Here is a 17,515-nt window from a genome sequence, read left to right on the forward strand (position 1 = left end):
CCATTTTGGAATCTAACGTGATACCTAAATAATTAAAACTGTTCACGTATTCCAATCTTTCGCCTTGAAGTTCCAACTTTTTTAAAAAGAATTTACTTGGGTTCATGGACATATATTTTGTTTTGCTCGGGTTGATCTCAAGACCCTTTTTGGTACAGTATAAGTGGAAAGTTTTTATCAGATTTTGTAGCCCACCACGAGTTTGTAATATTAGAATAGTGTCATCTGCAAAAAGTAATGCAGGGATTGCCTCCCCCCCAGCTTAGGCAAATCACTTCCTTCAAGGAAGGAGGGAATGTCATTTACGTAGAGGGAGAACAAGGTTGGCGCAAGCACACAACCTTGTCGCACTCCACGCTTCACAGGGATTTCTCTAGTAAGTTCTCCGCAACTCACTTTGTCTAACATTGTGAAAAGAGTCATCCTTGGCCACAGACTGAATAGCCACAACTAATGGAATGTATGTAAAGACGCGGAAAGCATTATGCGGCTTTACATTGAAACTACTATGGAAAAGAAGGCCTTCCCATGAAATAAGAGCACACCTGTACACCAACGCAGTATTCTAGTATTACCAAATTGTCTGCTAATTAGTATACCGGGTCTTGTGGGGCATGCTCTGAATTAAGTTTCCAAGGTAAGGGAGACCGCTTACAACATTTACGTAAAATGGCACCAAAATGCATGTCAGTTAATGCGACGAAATGATGAGAGGCTGGTGACGTTTGAGGGGCCTTGCTCAAGCATAGGACTCGAGATATAAAGATCGCAGGCCATAGCTGAAATACTTCTGAGTGATGTGTACAGAGCCTAAGGAGTGAGAGGCCAAGAGGATGGGCAGCGGTCTGTAATGGGACCAAGTCTACATTTCCTCCTGAATACCTGCCATGTGGGAGATTAGAAACTGAGTCAACCTGTTCCCGTGAGCAAAACATGCGGTATCTGCAGCATCCGGTAGCCATGGAACGCAGTGCTGCACTACCTGATGGAATCACTGTATGTAAGGAACAAGTTAGTTGCCCACCTCTTACACCAACCACAATTTAAACGAACTTTAGAATTGTTTATACATATTGGAGAGACACCCAGAAAAGTGTTTAAAGAAGGTAACAATATAGATTAATATAAGCAAGGCAAGATGATCTTCTGCTAGAGTGTGTTCCTTTTATTTATGTTCCATTTCACTTATAAGCTGAAAAATACGCAGTCAATGCGATTCACCAGAACAAGGCTTCTTCAGGGTAACATCAAGGAGTATTTCAGCAAATGTCGCCAATTGTAGTGAACGTCACCACCTAATCATTCAGATACCCATCAGTCTCTGACGGTCAAAATGCAGGTGATTAATTCAGCCCCTTTCTCCCCAACGTTTCAGGTAGAGCTCCTGCTAATCCCTGAGCGGCCAAGTCTATGAGGTGCTACTGCGTAAATCACGAAGTTTCAGGTGCCTTCAGTATTCTCGAATTAGGGTACATCAACCGTGTTCCGTAAGTGTATGTCCCTCAACCGGCAACCAAGTACAGCATGCAATCAATGAAAGGAAGAAACATCGTGATTTCTCCAGTAGCACCTAGTGGACACAGCCGTGTAGGGATTAGCAGGTGCTCTACCTGAAACGTTGAGGAGAAAGGGGCTGAATTAATCACCCACATTTTGACCATCAGCGACTAATGGATATCTGAATGATTTGCTTGGTGAAATAGTGCACTACAATTCGCGACCTTTGCCGAGATACTCCTTGATGCCCTGGAGAAGCCTTGTACTGGCGAAACACAATGGCAACATATTTGGCTGCTTATGTGTGAAACGAAGCCTGAATAAAAAGAACACACTCTAGCAGAGGTTCATTTTGTCTTGCTTATATTAATCTATACTGTTACCTTGTTTAAACGCATGCTTTTGGTTGCCTCTTGTATACAATGGTTTATTAGTGGTCTCAGAATCACGGTGCTGTAATAATGCTGTGTACCCAATGTAGGGTGTGATTGTCAAGGTAGTCCCTATCTCGAAAAGCATTGAGCATGTGAATTGAAGGGCTCACTATGTCCCTCCGCACCCCCACTTACTTGGATGCTTTTTCAAGATGGCGACTACCTAGAGATTCAGACCCTACTTTAGGTTCATGGCACTTTCACAGTGCCACAATTTTGGGAGCTCTGATAAATTGAATTTGGGCAACATGTGGCGATGGTGACTGTGGCAATAAGCTACATTTGGCAATCAAGAATGTTACATGGTGTCCCACTGCCACCAATGACTTAAGGCCATGTAATTGGAATGTACCTGCACACAATAACAGGTTGTGATACACACAGAGTGTCTCGCTATCTCAAGCCGCTCTATACTCAGTTCCTTTATGGCTCCCACTACCACCAACGATCTGGCGGTATTACTACCAGCACCAAGGGAGAGTATTTTAGTAAACATATGTTGACGTACATGAATAATACCTGAACATTTGTACTTTTAAAAGGGGAATATTCAACTATTGAGCATGCCGCTGCAGTTGCAATTGTTACCATTGGTATGCTATTTATTAGCAATTCTGACATACCAATGGGCGTGCCTCTTTAAAAAAAATGTTTTCTAGTCCTGGCTTCCTTTTGTAGAGTAGATGAGCCTAAACCTCCCTTTAGGAAGGTTGTAAGGATAGGATCCTTCATATTGAATACAGTGGACCGTAAGTCCTTTGTTTGAAAGAGACCCATCAAGCATCATTAGGACCCCTATCATCTCATTATGCAAGTGTGTGACTACAGAGGACACCATCTCCTTCCAGACCAGGGAGCTGGTATCCCCTAAAATGAGGGTATGGAATAGACCTATATGACTAATATGTTTTTATAATATGCACCGTTTTTTGCATGTGCGTTTGCCCACTTCTCCAGTGTGTCTTTGAGTGGCATGCTGTGTACTCAGAATGAAATATGTCACTGCATGCTCGTGCTAGGATTTCCAATCAACAGTTTATGCCTTCTTTTCTCTATATTGCTTTAATTTTATAGGTTTAATATGCCCACGTCCAGTTAGGAATCGCCTGAGTTTCTTGGTTTCACCAAGTATTGTCTTTAGGCAAATAGGCCAGTCCCCTAGGGATCCTTGGCCCTGAAGAATGACCATGACCTGTATAGGATAGCGATAGGGCCAGAAACACGTTGGCTTATTGAGATGGATTGAGCCATTGTCCTCATTTTCCATCTCAATACTGTTTTTTAGATATACAAGAGGTCAACAGCATTAAAAGGGGTACACCTGGGTACCCCAAGGTATTTTTTAACTGATCTGGATGCTGCTAACTGTCCAGTTGTACTTTATATAAGAATTCCCTCCTTCTTGCTAGTCCCCGGCAGGTCATGTTCGCCCTGGTGGCACTGTCCTACCTGGGTTGGTAGAGGTTGCCTATGATGAAGCATGCCACAAATTGTGGATGAGTCTCCCACTGCCAAAAGACTGGTCTTCCAACATGGTCTGAGAGAACTCCTGTGATGCCTAAATAGGGCAATGACTTTACTTTTCGAAAAGGAGTCGTTCCTTTCTTGTTTTAGCTACCGAACCCATTTGTGTTATAGTGAAACATGACGGCATCATCTGACCTTGTGATTCACATAGTAAAAGATGAGCTCCTGCAATAGCACAGACTATTCTGGAAGTATCACATTGTGAATAATCAGTTCCAATAAATATACCTTGGCAATTATAGAACCAATCGATTCTACAGAACTAAAACATCTCTGTTAGAAAAATCGACTAATTAACGCACACAGTACACATTAATATATTATGATATCATCTACCCTTATGTGGTGTACTATATAGAAAAATCGAATAGTCCCCAACCTATTGACAGGGTAGCCACACCAGTTCACTAGAGACTTATGTTGATGCTCCTTTGGCCAACCCGCTAAGCTCAGCGAGGGCAATCTTCAAGAATTTCACTAATTTGCAGTTCAGTTGTGGAACGCTACTGTTGTGTCTCTGCAAGTGCGAACACCTCTGGCATTAAAACTGTTATTTAGCAGAGTGTTGAGAGGTTTGTGCAAGTGAGGGCAAATGCAGACCAAATGTATAAAGTCCTCGTTTCCAGGACCACAAAATCTACACGTAGTAGGTCTACTGCGTATCCAATGTGGTTGACTAGCTAGCGCTGGTAATTGGCCAAACGGTAAAGCCATCAGGCTTTGCTTAAAGTGTGCTGGGAAGGAGATTTTTAGATATGTAGAAGGCTTCAAGATATCATAGTGCTTTATCACCATCCAGACATAGGATCGGGAACTCAATTTATTTTTATGTTCTAGGTATGGCTGCATCTTTACCGCTTTATTCACTGCTCTCTGAAAGGCTGGGGAAGGTAGATTCTTGTCCGAGAGTTTTGTTAATTATGCTAATTTCAAGGAACTATACAGATAGTTGCGGTAGGCTGATTATGGTCTTTTTTTTAAAGCAGTCCATTAAGATCTGTTTAGTGGAATTTTCCAGTCCGTCCGTATATTGTACCAGCATTTTATCGAAGCAGGCATTCTACCAAATTCTTGCTTACAAGCCTAATTTGCAATCAAACTTGGTCTGGGGAGGTATTTTGGGGAAGGAAGAATACCAGCCTATAGGCATTAACCTGCAGCCTATCCAGGAGGACTGCATCCTAACCTCGCATAACCACACTGGTACGCCACTGTCGGAAGTATTTTGGTGGAAATTACTGCCAGTAGGGGCTGAAAGGAGGGTCCATCCAGCTACTTTACAAGGGTGCTGAAAGCATGTATTAAAGCGATCCCTTTCTTTACCATGTACTGTTTTTGGTGGAAAAAGTTATCTCTGTTATCCAGGTACATGCTCAGGTATTTGTAGCTGTTAACCTCCTCCAGGGCTGTATCATCTAAGAGGATTTTTATTTGCCTCACAGGCCGGTTACTAATAGTCATGGATTTTGTTTTTGTTGTATTGATCTCAAGATTTTTCGAGTTGGCATAAGATTTTAATGTATTAACCAGCCTCTGAAGCCCTACTTTGGTCATGCTTAGCAGTACGATGTCTGCATATGGGACATGCGGAGTGTCCCCAGATGTGGTGGATGAGAGTTTACTTGGTCTAATTCTAAAGTCAAATCTGCCATGAATACATTAAAAAAGGGAGCCAGGACACACCCCTGCTTGAGCCCTTGATAACTTGGAATCCTCCTTGAGATTCGTGTACCGTCTCCAATTTTGACTTTGATCCAAGTTTTTTAATATAATTGTTCAATTGCTCGTAGCAGGTTTTGAGGGATTTTTCATTTTCTTAATTTATTCCAGTGTATTCCACGATCAATGCTGCTTTAAAATCTATAGAGTAGAGATGCAGTTATTTCTTTGCTCTCTTACATCTGTTGACTATAATGCAGCTGAGATATGTGTTGTGGTGCCAAGTCCTCTCATAAAGCCTAACTGATTTGCAGGTTCCACATTATTCAAGTCAAGGAGGTCAGCCAATATTAGGGAGGCATAATGTTTGGCCTCAGAGTCCATGAGCGATATAAGCCTATAGTCAGCCAGATTAGACCTCTCTCCTCTTTTAAAGGCTGGATTAATGATTGATCCATGCCAACTCTCTGGGATAGCGCCTGTCAGATGGGCCTTTTTGAAAATTGGGTTTTCTTTGAAGATGGTCTAAGGAATACCGTTCGGTTCTGGCGCTCCATCACGGCTTGAAGAAATTATGACTTTATCTTCAGGTGGTGAGTATTGGCTTCACTCACTTATGGGCTCATGTGGTTCATTATCTCTTGTAATGGGTCTGCAGTTGGACCTGGTATCATGTAGGCTGACAAGTTTGTCATGGATGGAATTGTTACCGCTTTGATTGCCTTCTGGAGTCATGATTTCTGAGAGACTCTTATTAATTGCAAATGTGTTAGCAAGGTGAGCTGCCCATACTGCCTCTGGGATGTTTGAATTATTTACTAGATTTACAGCTTTGTCAAACCCGTTGATTGTCTCCCAGAACTTCCTGGTGTTAGTCTGCTTCGCATTATGTAGCCACTTTGTCCAGAAAGCCTCTTTACTGGACCTCCTGTCATCCCAGAGTTGTTTTATGCACTATTTTTCTAATTATTTTAGTTTTTACCAGGGAAAGAATTTCTTTGCTGTCTCCCTTGAAAGCCTAATAGTCTTTCCTAATTCCTTTTTTAAGGACTTGCATTTGGAAGAGAAACTTTTATGGCCTCTTAGCTCTAACATTTTCCCTCTTTTGACTGGGGCGGCATGAGTTAACAGATTGGTACTAAGGTCTGCCAATGCTACAATTGATTGGTTATAGTGTTTGTGCTGGCAATCAGGGACTCTAGCCAAGAGCTTGAGGTCTGTTATTGTATTGTTACTCCATCTCAGACACAAGGAGTACGAACGCCCAGTTCAGACGGCCCCCGGCCGTCCTCCGCACACTCCCACTGTGACGTCGGATTGCCAGGGGCAGTCTGAAGCACACAAGGGGTTAAGTTGTTGGAGTATATTGTACCAGTGTCGGCTGGTGCCAGTTGGTGAGTTGAAGGGATTAATCCCAGTAAAACATCTGATAGAAGTGATCACTATCCGTGGTGTGTTGAATTTTGTATTGCTAGAACTGTGAGATTAGAAGGTAGTGAAATGATTGCGTAGTCGATGATAAACAGGGAGTTTAGACCATTGTAGGTACATTTAGGTGGATTATCATCTGGCACCCTTCCATTTAACACTCTCATGCTCAGAAATTCCAGAGCCATCACAAATATTTCTCCTTGTATGTCAGAGCGTTTTACGGCCGGGGCTGATTGTGGGAAAACATTTCAATAAGAATTCTCCACTACCAGCATATCATCTTCTTCAGGAGTGAAAATTAAATTTGCGTTGAAATCCCGTCAGAATTATATCCCATGATGGGTTAATTTGCTTAGAGTGAGTTATTCTGGTGAGTACATTACCTGCATCATTTGCGTTTTAATCAAGCTGGATTGAGCATACACATTAAATAGCAGAACTGGTAACCTGTCACATTTACCCCATTTGATGGTTTAATTATTTGAAGCCCTGGATCTGTATAAGGTCGTTTTTCAGAGACTATGTCCAAAAATTGATACATAGATTGCGAGCCCCCCTTTCGGTCTCCTGTAGCGCTGTGTTTTTATGGCAGTGACTTGGTGATGCATGTAACCTTCCGCTGGCAGAGCTGCCATTGATCTTGTCTCTTGTAAGGCGACAATTTTGAAATATTCCCAGATCTTTGCCCCTTCAATGTTCCATGAGAGGAAATGCAGAGCCTTCTCTGCCTTCCCAGTTGTTGGTGGGTGATGAGTTCATGTTTTGCTGGGGCCATTTAACACAGATGTAATCCATTTGCACTGGTGCTGGCTTAAGTTGTTAGTTCACTTTGTCTGCATTTCTCCCACAGATACATGGGGCATATTGCCGTGGGCACCCCGCAGGACTGAATAAATGCAAGATTTTTCAGGCATGACTAAGCTTCTAGGGGTCAGCGACAGAGGAAGGGGGTATCGAAGCAGGGTATATTTTGTCAGAGCTACACCCCACATTTCAAAGGCGGTCGCAAACCTTAAGATCGAAGGTACAATTTCCTGTGTACCCCATGTTGTTAAGGTTAAATCCGGTTGTTTAGGGCCTTCATTTATGAGGAATTCCCCAGATAATAGTTCCCATGAAGTTATATTTTTCAATTCAGGGTTCTCCGTGAGAAGCTTCAAGATGTTACCTCTGTTAAGGATTTCTTGTAGGCCTTGCGTGATGTTTTATGGTTTAACCCCTTCAGTGCTAATGACAAGGGTAACTCGTCATGGAGTTTCCATTGATTTCAATGGAAAGTCAATGGGAAGAGGGGGATGTACCTTAGCAGCCAAGTGGTTAAAAAGAAGCTGGTGGCGGCCACTGTCCAGGCATTGAGAATTGTTCATGTTGTAGAATTGCTTCATGAGGCTACTTTGGCAGAGGACTGTTGGTGAATTCAGTGTCCGATCCATGTCTAGAATTTGAGATGTGCTGCATTGTCCTTTGATATTGACTGCTATTTTTTGAGGCTTCACATGATCAGAAGGGAGTTCTATCTTACTACCCTCGTGTGAGGCTGTTGGTAATTTCTGTGCCTGTTCAGTAAGTATGGTTTGGATCTCCTGGTCATGACCATGGTTGTTGAAAGATACTATTTGAGACTTTGTAAAATTTTTTGGGACGGGTTATCAGATGCCCATTTATTGGTTGTCAGGCCTAGATTGAACGGTCCGGCACAATGATGGACTTTTGGGCAGTAGGATCTTGCTCAGGTCTATTAACACGACTCAGGTTCATTCTCTTTGTGTTGACATCTTAATGTTCTACTGGTTCAGATGGAGAAATTACTAAACTTGGTAAGACATGCTCAGCCGTTTTGCTTGACTTTAGTTTTTTTTTTTCCGGAGAATATAGCGCAAACTAGACCCGAAGGTATCCGAGAGCTTTACATGATCAGCAGTTGTGTTACAGATGGACACACTCATTTTGTTAGGCACTGGGAGATTGTGATTTGCCCAGAATCACAGGCCGTTAAGAGTCCCTGCCGAGACTTAAACCTGGTTCCCCTGCTTCGAGGTCGACCACTCTATCCACCAAGCTACATCCTCTCCCTAAGTTTGAGGGCTCTGGTATCGTGTAATGCTAGTCTTTCTTACCCTCTACTTGTGAAATTAGCAGAGGGTTCTTTCTAAGATGACGTTAAGTCCACTATATCATCGGTTGTAGAGTCCATGACAGTTACCTCATCTTTTGAAGTATCTTTTAAACTGTTTGCAATATTACCATCACAACTATTTTGTTTTAAATCATAAATTGAATAGATTTCTATTTGCTCAGTGATCTTGGTGAAGTCAATTTTATTCCTGGCCTTCCTGGCACGTGTTATTTGTCTTTTTGTTTGTTTGGGGGTGATTGTCCCTTTATGCTGTTGCAGCACTTGATTGTGACGATTGCGAAGACTGATGTTGAGCTTCCATAGACTTGTTTGCTGACAACATTTGCAACTTTGTTGTGTGAGAAGTTTTTCTGTGCATTTATGGGTGGTTCAGCAATTTTCTCTTTCTCCTGCTTATTTATTTCTCCTTTTCTGAGTAATGGTGGAAGGTTCACCAGAGATGACTGGTTAATTTCCAAAAGAGTTGTCTTAATTACTGGCAGACTACTTAACTTGTCAATTATTGTGTAACAGGAACAATATGCGGGGAAGGCGAGTGGATGTCCTGAACCTTAAATTTTGGTTCTCTTAGAACAAGGTCTTCACTGGTGCCGAAGTTATAGCTACTAGCCCATTGTCGCTCGTTGTATTGTAAACAGGAGGTGCTTTTGCCTAACCTTCCGAAAGTTCCAGAGTCGAGTGTGTGGGTCTCCTAGATTTTGAAGCAACTTTTTGGGGCATTTCCTGATGGATCATTTGAGTTGCAGTGTTGGTTATGCGGGTCATGCTGCACTCCGGGACTCTGGTGTTATTGGCAAGAGTTATCATCCTTACTTCTATTGCCTTTGCTAAATCCATGTTATAGGAAATTGAGATCGAGTGCAACCAAGAACTTTCCTCTACTTTGCAGTCCACGAGGATATGGTGAGTTTTATGTTGATTTTCTTGATCTGGAGTGATTTGACAAGCAGGTCGAGGGGTGAAATGTGTTTGTTTTGGAGCATGAACCTGAACTTCTACAATGATGGAATTAGGATTTACTACTGGCATGGGAGCACTTCCACAGGTAAAGACATTCTTTTTATCGGACCTGCAGGAGGTGCATGTATTAAGATGGCTTCTGTCCGGATCATCTCATATTTGTATTTGTTGAGCTAACATTTTGCTCAAGAATCTCAGAACGCATCTTGTAGAGAAGCTCTTTTTTTTTAAAGTGAGTTGCCTTATAGTATGCAGGGCCTTCTAGATAATGGGTCCGGTCTAGACAATAACATAGGTCTCAAATAGAAACTAGTGAAACTCAACAATGTACAGGCTACTTGTGCTCAATAGATTTTTTTTTTTTTTTTAAACCTTTATTGTACAGAAGGCGCGCACAGATACGGGCCTACAACCCACCGGGCCGGCCACCACAATAAAGAGACATACGAGGCAATACAGGAGAGACAACAGGATTTCTAAATAGCTCATATGAAAGGCAACGGCAACAAGTCTTTAAGACGCCATCACGGACAGGATAAAAGTAGGTTAATTTTATAATAGAAAAAAGGGTGTCACAGGATAATGACAATCTGTAAAGTCCAGAGGGCCGTGGTGGGCCGTGAGCAAGCCGAAGTCTCGAATACAGGAAAAGACCAACAGAACAATACATTTTGGCAAAGGCAGAACGTGAGTCCCACATCAAGAACAATCACAATCGCTGCTCAGCACCCACCCACCAATACCAGGGCACATAATAATAAAACAGCGAAAAATACGCTTACAAAACTAAAAGCCCTCCGTTACAACAACCCAAGGGAGGAAAAGAAAATGGGGGCGGGGAAAGGGAAAAAAGGGGAGGAAGAGGACATCAAAAAAAGGGGAGGGGGAAAGTGAGGGCGCAGCGTCAGTGCACGCCCCCCACGGCTAACAAAGCATCCAATACTAATTCGGCACATGGAACCAGTGGCAACAGGAGAAATGAATGCGTAGTAAACCGTGACAGCAGACATACCAAAAGGGCCATGCCAGCACAAACACCCCGGGGGGCTACGTGCCGACACCGCGCCACGAAATTAGGGGATACATAAGAGCCATAGAACCAAAAAGAGGAACAAGGAAAGATACAATAAACAGACCCCCCCCCCACCACCCCGCACAGCCCACCCTGCACCCCTGCAGAAGGCTATGGCCTACCCCCCAGCAGCGTGCCTGTCGCCCTAATTAGAACCCGAAATATAGAGAAATATAAGAAAGAAAGAATCACTTAGATTAAAAAGGGGGGGAAGGGAAAACAGGGAAAAACAGCAGGAGAGGAGCCACATAATCAAAACCCCTTCAGCTCCCACCCCCCCGCCCGAAAATACTCAGAGCCCACGGGAAGATAATAAACACACGAATAAGCTCCAGGAACGTAAAGACGTATCAAACATAATCATACAATTATGAACGGATCACCCAACCATACCACAAAATAACAATCCACAGAGGCAAGATCAGTTCAACCCTGTCCTCGTTTTTCGCAAACTGTAATCGTCCAGCGCACCAGGAACCAGATCACATAAAACAGGAGGTGAATAACAGGGAGTCGAATCAAAAATACACTCAAGTTGTAGCGATCGTGACCCGGATGATCCAGAAAGTACAGTAACCACTTCAGGCAAAGCAGGCAAAGTTCCGATGAGAATACGGAGAAAGCCGGTCCAGCGGCACCGTCACAGGATCTTCGTACGGCCATGTGAGGCAAAAGAGGAAAAGGAGACTCATCGAGGTCGGTCCAGACGGGATCCAGCCGGGGAACCTCCGGAGCAGAAGGAGGCACAGGACGAAGAAGGGCAGCGGACCCCCGTACATCCACACCAACAGCAGCCTCCAGGTCCACGACCCCAAGGAAAGTTCCAGCAGCACACAACAGAGATGAAGCCGCACAAACCGAGGGGGGTCCGGCAGGCCCAACAAAGGGACCCCCCTCCAGGATAGCGGTCGGTGCGGTCATGGGTGCCCCCCAGGAGCGCAGGGCGGCGAGGATGTCGCGAAGCGTAGGCCCACCTTTACAGTTCTCAGCAAACGTGCCGCGCGGCAGACCCGCATCGCCGGTCCCCGCAAGGCCGAGAATCATGGGGCCGGCCGCCATCTTAGGAGCCCGGCGGGGCCGCTGCGAGCACCGACCCCCGCCCGGGTATCAGCGGGGCAAAACAGGACACCGGCAACCACCAGCGGAAGTGCCACCAGGGCAGGAAGGGGATCCACCAGAAGAAGGCGATGCGCCAGCACCCCACACGCCGCCGGCACCGTCCTCCGAGTCCGGGCGGAGGAACTCAAAATGGCCGGGCCGGAGAACAAAGGGGAGACGAGCCAGATGTACGGTTAACCCCGTCCATGGAAGTCAGCTCCCCAACACCAGGCCGCAGGACCGCCGGACCAGGCCCGGGAGGCCGCAATCGGTCTATTAGCACATCGGCCCCTCCGACCGACTCCACACCACCACCAAGGGCCGGCCACCGCGCCCCGTCCAGCCCGGGCGCCGCCAAGGAGTGCCAGGCCCGGCCGCTCCGGAGGCCCCGAAGAAGACAGGGGCGTAACTCAGGATCCGTGACACCCAGGAATCACCGGAGCAAACGGTAAGTGCCTGTGAGTTATCGTCGTTCCACTGCACATCGTGGAATACTTCCCGGGGCAGGATAAAGTACAGGATATTTGTTGCAGACAGGAGAGTGATCGGAGCCGAGCTAAAACGCGGCCATCTCGGACGCGAGCTTGGCTCCTCCCCTCAATAGATTCTTGAATGTGATTTGCTATAATGGCATCGGACATAACAAAGGAATGACTAGATTAGAAAACACACATAGAAATGTAGAATTGCAGCTTGCTTTGGCAAAGCAGCTAAATTATAACTAAAGAAAAATATAATACTCCAGAATTTTTCATCAGCCTGTAAATGAAAATTAGGTCTTTAGAAACAGTTTACCCTCAACCTGGGCAAACATAAAAGGACTAGAACCGAACTAAAGTATTAAGATATAACACAGAAATAAAACTGTGCAAAATTAATGATATTAAAAATGCAAGCCTTAATGTAAGCAGTGGTAGCTGCTTCGCTAAGGAGGAGGAGCCTTGCACCACTGCTTTTCAGCAGTGTAAATAAAGGAAAAATAAAAATATAATAACTCAATGTTCTTTTATTTTGTCTTGCTGCAGCAGTTTTGCGGGGCGGGCTGCTCTGCTCACAGAGCAGGGGGAGGAGTGGTGTGCACCCTGTAAGTGTGCATGAATGTTTGCCTGGTCGTCTTGGGCCGGCCTAACAGTCAGGCGCACTTTGCATGCTATTGAGTTCTGCATTGCAGCGCTGTGCTTGGCGTAGGGGAGTCTGGGTGCTTCCAGTTCCGGCCAGACGGAGACACGACGGAGGAGATATGCAGGGAGGAGATACATTTCTTTTTCTTTACTCCACCGCTGCCACCCTTGATCCTTGCCAGCCACCACTGGTCATTTGCACCCTGTTGGTGGCCTAAATTGTTATTATACTTTGAACAACATTAAAGTTTATTAAATAAAACACCTAAGAATGTTTTGTATGGCGCACACACTGAGCTGATCTATTTTAAGGTGCTCTCATATGTGATAATGAAGAAAAAGGAGGCAACATTTGAAAAATTAAGTGCTTAGGATCACACATTTTGGTCAAGTGATGTAGCTGGGACTGATCCCAGATTTCGGGGTTTCACATTGTGCAATTCAGCGATTAAATGGGTATTTCTTTTCTTTTCACATTTTACATCAGAAGCACATTCTTTGTTTTAATTCTTGGCACATGAGGTAGAGCGTGAGTGACAGACAAAAGCCACATCAAGGGTCATTTAGGTTTGGCCACAAGGATCTACGAAAACCTTGAGGTGTGCCAGAGCCAGGCATTTGACTTAAGCTTTGCTCGAGCCTTCAGTGGTTCACCTATCTCTATCGCAGGGAACAAAAGCATTGGAATGATATAAGTCGACCCTCAAAATAATTCCACAACTCATTGTCTGCACCATGTATATGCTATGCTTTTTCTATGGCCATCTTACATCCTTCTTCAACTCCCACCCTGCATTTCTAAGACCCTCAGTCACACCACTGACCATCCTTATGCTTGCCTGGCAAAATGTTTGTGAGTACCCATGTTGCAGACCACGTCCTTTCAGCACGCAAAGTAATATGCTTAGGGCCCCACTTAAATAGATTTGCCTTTTATTCAGTGGCGGCTGGCATGGATCAATGGTGGCGGGTGAAGGATGGAGAGGGGGTAAAGACAAATAAAAATAACCGTTCCTCCTTCCCACATCCCTCCTCCATTGTCTCTCTCTTCACATCTGGCTGCAGCTGCCAGTGCAACATCATAAGCCAATTGATGGCAAAGTACAAAGTGCCTGGTGGATTGGTTCACAGTATGTAGTGCATCGACATTATGCGTTCATGGTGCAATGCATGTGTTTACTTTGTGCATGCCATGCACTTTACGTTTGCGAGAGACTGGTATGCAAAAGCAAAAAAAATAACCCACTTCTGAATAATCGCAGTTTAAAGGGAACATAGGTGCCAACCTGTATTGTTCTTTTTGGCCTGTGCTGCAACAAACCAGATGAGAGAGGCACCCTCTGAAGAGAAAGGGCTCAGGCTCAGCTTCATCTACAGAACGTTTTCAAAAGTGAAATCACACGAGAGGAATGTGGAGAGTAGCCAGCTACATCCCTCCCACAGCTCGCCGCCTCTCGTGATCACTATTAAAGTGTGTCCACGCACTACCTTGCTCTCCCGGCCAGCCTTTCCCACCCCTTCCATTGTGTATGCGCCCGAAAAGCAACCTCATCCATGGCATTGTAATTCAGCACATCCTCTGCTATGTCATCACCGCCATAGCTTGTACCTGCAGGGCGATGAAGACCTCGCCCAGCTGGCCCATGCACAGCAGGACATCTGCAAAGTTCATCGCAGCTGCACCGTTAAAAATAAGAAATCAACAAGTAGTCATTTCTTTCCAGCTGCTTTGCGTTTTCTGCTTCTCTTCATGCCTCTCCCCTCAAGTTGTTAGGGCGACACCCCTTCTGCCCATTAACACCAGCTCCCCTGATGTTCACCACAGCCTTGTTGAAACACATCACACCAGTGCTACTTACACGAGCGTGGTTGTAATTGTAATGGAAAAATAATGACATCTGTTAGAACGGTTTGGTTCCAAGCATTTAATTCAAGTTTACTGTTATTTATATTGAGCTAATGCTTATCACATGAAATCACTTTTCTGCTTTTCATCATTAAAACCAGATGAAAATGCGCAACTGCCAGAATTAAGGCTAAACGTCCCCTAACATTGTGCATTATGTTACTTTGCTCTGCATTAAAAGCTAGATCTTTGTATTTTGTCATTAACCCTTGAGTCAACTTTTTTTTGTCTTTTGTCTTGTGGCATTTGTAGTCTCCTTGATTCCATTATAAAATCATAACTATTTATCAGAGTTACGTATGTAAGGAACTAGAAACCTTGGGATTTATTAGCACAGTTTAGTGCTTGGGATTAGCGTACCAGTCCTTGTCTCCATAAATGGGTTGGTGAAGGTTAGGTACCAGCAATTCCGAGAACACCTTTCCTCAATCCTCCTGCTCCTAAAGTTCTAATTGGGGAATAACAGTTGTGCCATATGCTGAGGATCTCCTAGGTTTGGAGTTTTATATTGTATGTTCTTTGTAAAAGATTTCCTTCCATGTAGTCAAAGCCGGTGGGGAGCACAATGACCCCACCAATGTAAAACAGATTAAGTAAGGGCTTGGACTTGAATAAACACGCTCAGCTGAAACCAGAAAATTTAAGATTTTTGCTCACAGACGCTGAAGGACAGATAGGAATCTACCTTTAGGTCCAAAGACTTTGTGCAGTTGGCAGGGTAGGTGGAGAGAAGTCCTAGCTCTCTAGTACCTCTGGATATCTGGGTGAAGCCAAGAGCTTCTGATTGGACAAGGTTACTTTTATTGTTGTTTAGGTCGGCTGCCAATTACAGAATGTCATTACTACTTGCTTATGGAGAAGTTGTAACTGGTCATTTGACATCCGACCCCGATTAAGAAAGGGGCTAGCGCATAAAATCTGTTTAAATTAAAAAAAATAATAATAATAATTAGTGGATCTGCTTATTGGTTTTAAAGATCATAATTATGTTGAAACCAAGGCGCTCCCACGTTACTGAAACGTGGCATTTGGCTGACAACTACAAAATCTGAAATACATAGATACAGCTTCATTTCAGCCTGTGCCATCTATTTTATCCACAGCATGCATTTAAATGAAAGAACTTGTACTCCATGCCACGTTGAAATGTGCAAAGAAGAGTATCATTTTGCTTTGGAACTCTTGCTTGCTTCTGTTTTTAAATCTGCCAAAGGGGTTGTCACCAGAATGCTCCTCTGAAAATACAGATCAGCAGGAGGGGAGCACTACATATAAATCTGAGACCATATGCTTTTCCATTTACAGCAAAGGTCAGAGGTCAGAACCCCAGGGTTTATGGCTCTTGAACATTGCTGCTTTGCTCCTTGGGGAAAGATACAGGTAAAAAATGCTTGACGTTTATGAGAAGTGTGCCATACAGAATGCCTGTGTTTTTGGAGCATGTGTTTTTTACGAACGAAGGCTAATTTTGAATTGTTGCCCGAGGGGGGAATTAGAAATGCAGAGTGAGCTCTGGCTAATCCAGGAAATTAGCAAATAATCCAGTCAAGTGGCACATCTGTTGGAAAGAAGCCTCTACAATTCAATACATTTAGCACGTGAAAGCTGTCATGCGCGCTCAAATTACAAACACTATATTTTATTGCAGTTTTGTAGTCCTGCAATCAGCTTATTGCTTTTTTACCTGTCACAAAGGAATGAAGTAAATGAATACATCTGTTGGTCTGATCTAAGACACAAACGTAACGTAAATAATTTCAAAAAGTAAAATTTCAGTCAACAAAGTTTCTTCATATTGGTCTTTACAGAGGTTCAGTGATTTCTGACAGCCTGTTTACGTCACTGCAGGGACTCGCAGAAGAAATATCTCTCAAAGGCACTTTTACTCAGTTACGGGGTCTCCATTCTTTGCGTAGAATTGATAAAGCACACACAGGTGTAGAAGAAAACTGAGGGCGCATTCTTACTGCTGGAGGTTTTGCTGTGAGGTCAACGCCGATTTGGTTAAGAAACATTTCATATGGAGACAGTAATCGTCATGGGTTTATTTGTGGGGGCAAAAACCTTCTTGAGTTGTGGTCCGAAATCAAGAAATCCTTCACAACAAAGCCTGATAGAAACAGTTCTCGTACAGACAACAGAGTTGCTGCAGGGCAACCATCTTAGTGTCAATTACAGAGGGGCTGTGTTGGGATGGAAATGACCCCTGGATGGTAAATGAATGCCTGACTACATGGAAACTGGCATCCTAACTTTTATGTTTCTCCCTAGCATCATGCTAATCTAGTTTGTGTATAGAGGCTTGGCCTGACCCTGACAATGCAAGGTACAGGACTTGCCCTTTTACCTGGAGGAGCGTACCAAGCACGCCCTCTTATTGGACACTGGACTGCTGTTCGTGTCTTGGGCATTATGTAAAGTGATGATGGCAGCATACCATGTTTTGTGAATAAGGAGTTTGACCAGAAACTTTGTCTCTTTGTCAGGGAGAGCATGGTCTACTGTCCTTCCCATGTAAAGTTCTGTGTTTTTTAAAACCCAGAACCGTATGCTGATATTGTGTCTGTGTGCGTGTAGTGCATGTGTAGCACAGTAATCAGACTCTGCACCTTGTGTGAGTCTGAGTATTGGGATCAGTGGGGTACATTTTGGATGCCCCTGGTTCGACATGGC

General features: G+C 44.1%; 1 protein-coding gene across 1 annotated transcript in view; it reads left to right on the top strand.

Moving 5' to 3' along the window:
* Window positions 1-17,515, top strand: part of KCNQ1 (potassium voltage-gated channel subfamily Q member 1) — a 1,107,170-nt gene that overhangs the window by 1,014,732 nt on the left and 74,923 nt on the right. The gene's annotated exons all lie outside the window — the stretch shown is intronic.

This window comes from Lissotriton helveticus, chromosome 3_1 (genome assembly GCF_964261635.1).
Source record: "Lissotriton helveticus chromosome 3_1, aLisHel1.1, whole genome shotgun sequence".
NCBI classification, from domain to species: Eukaryota; Metazoa; Chordata; class Amphibia; order Caudata; family Salamandridae; genus Lissotriton; species Lissotriton helveticus.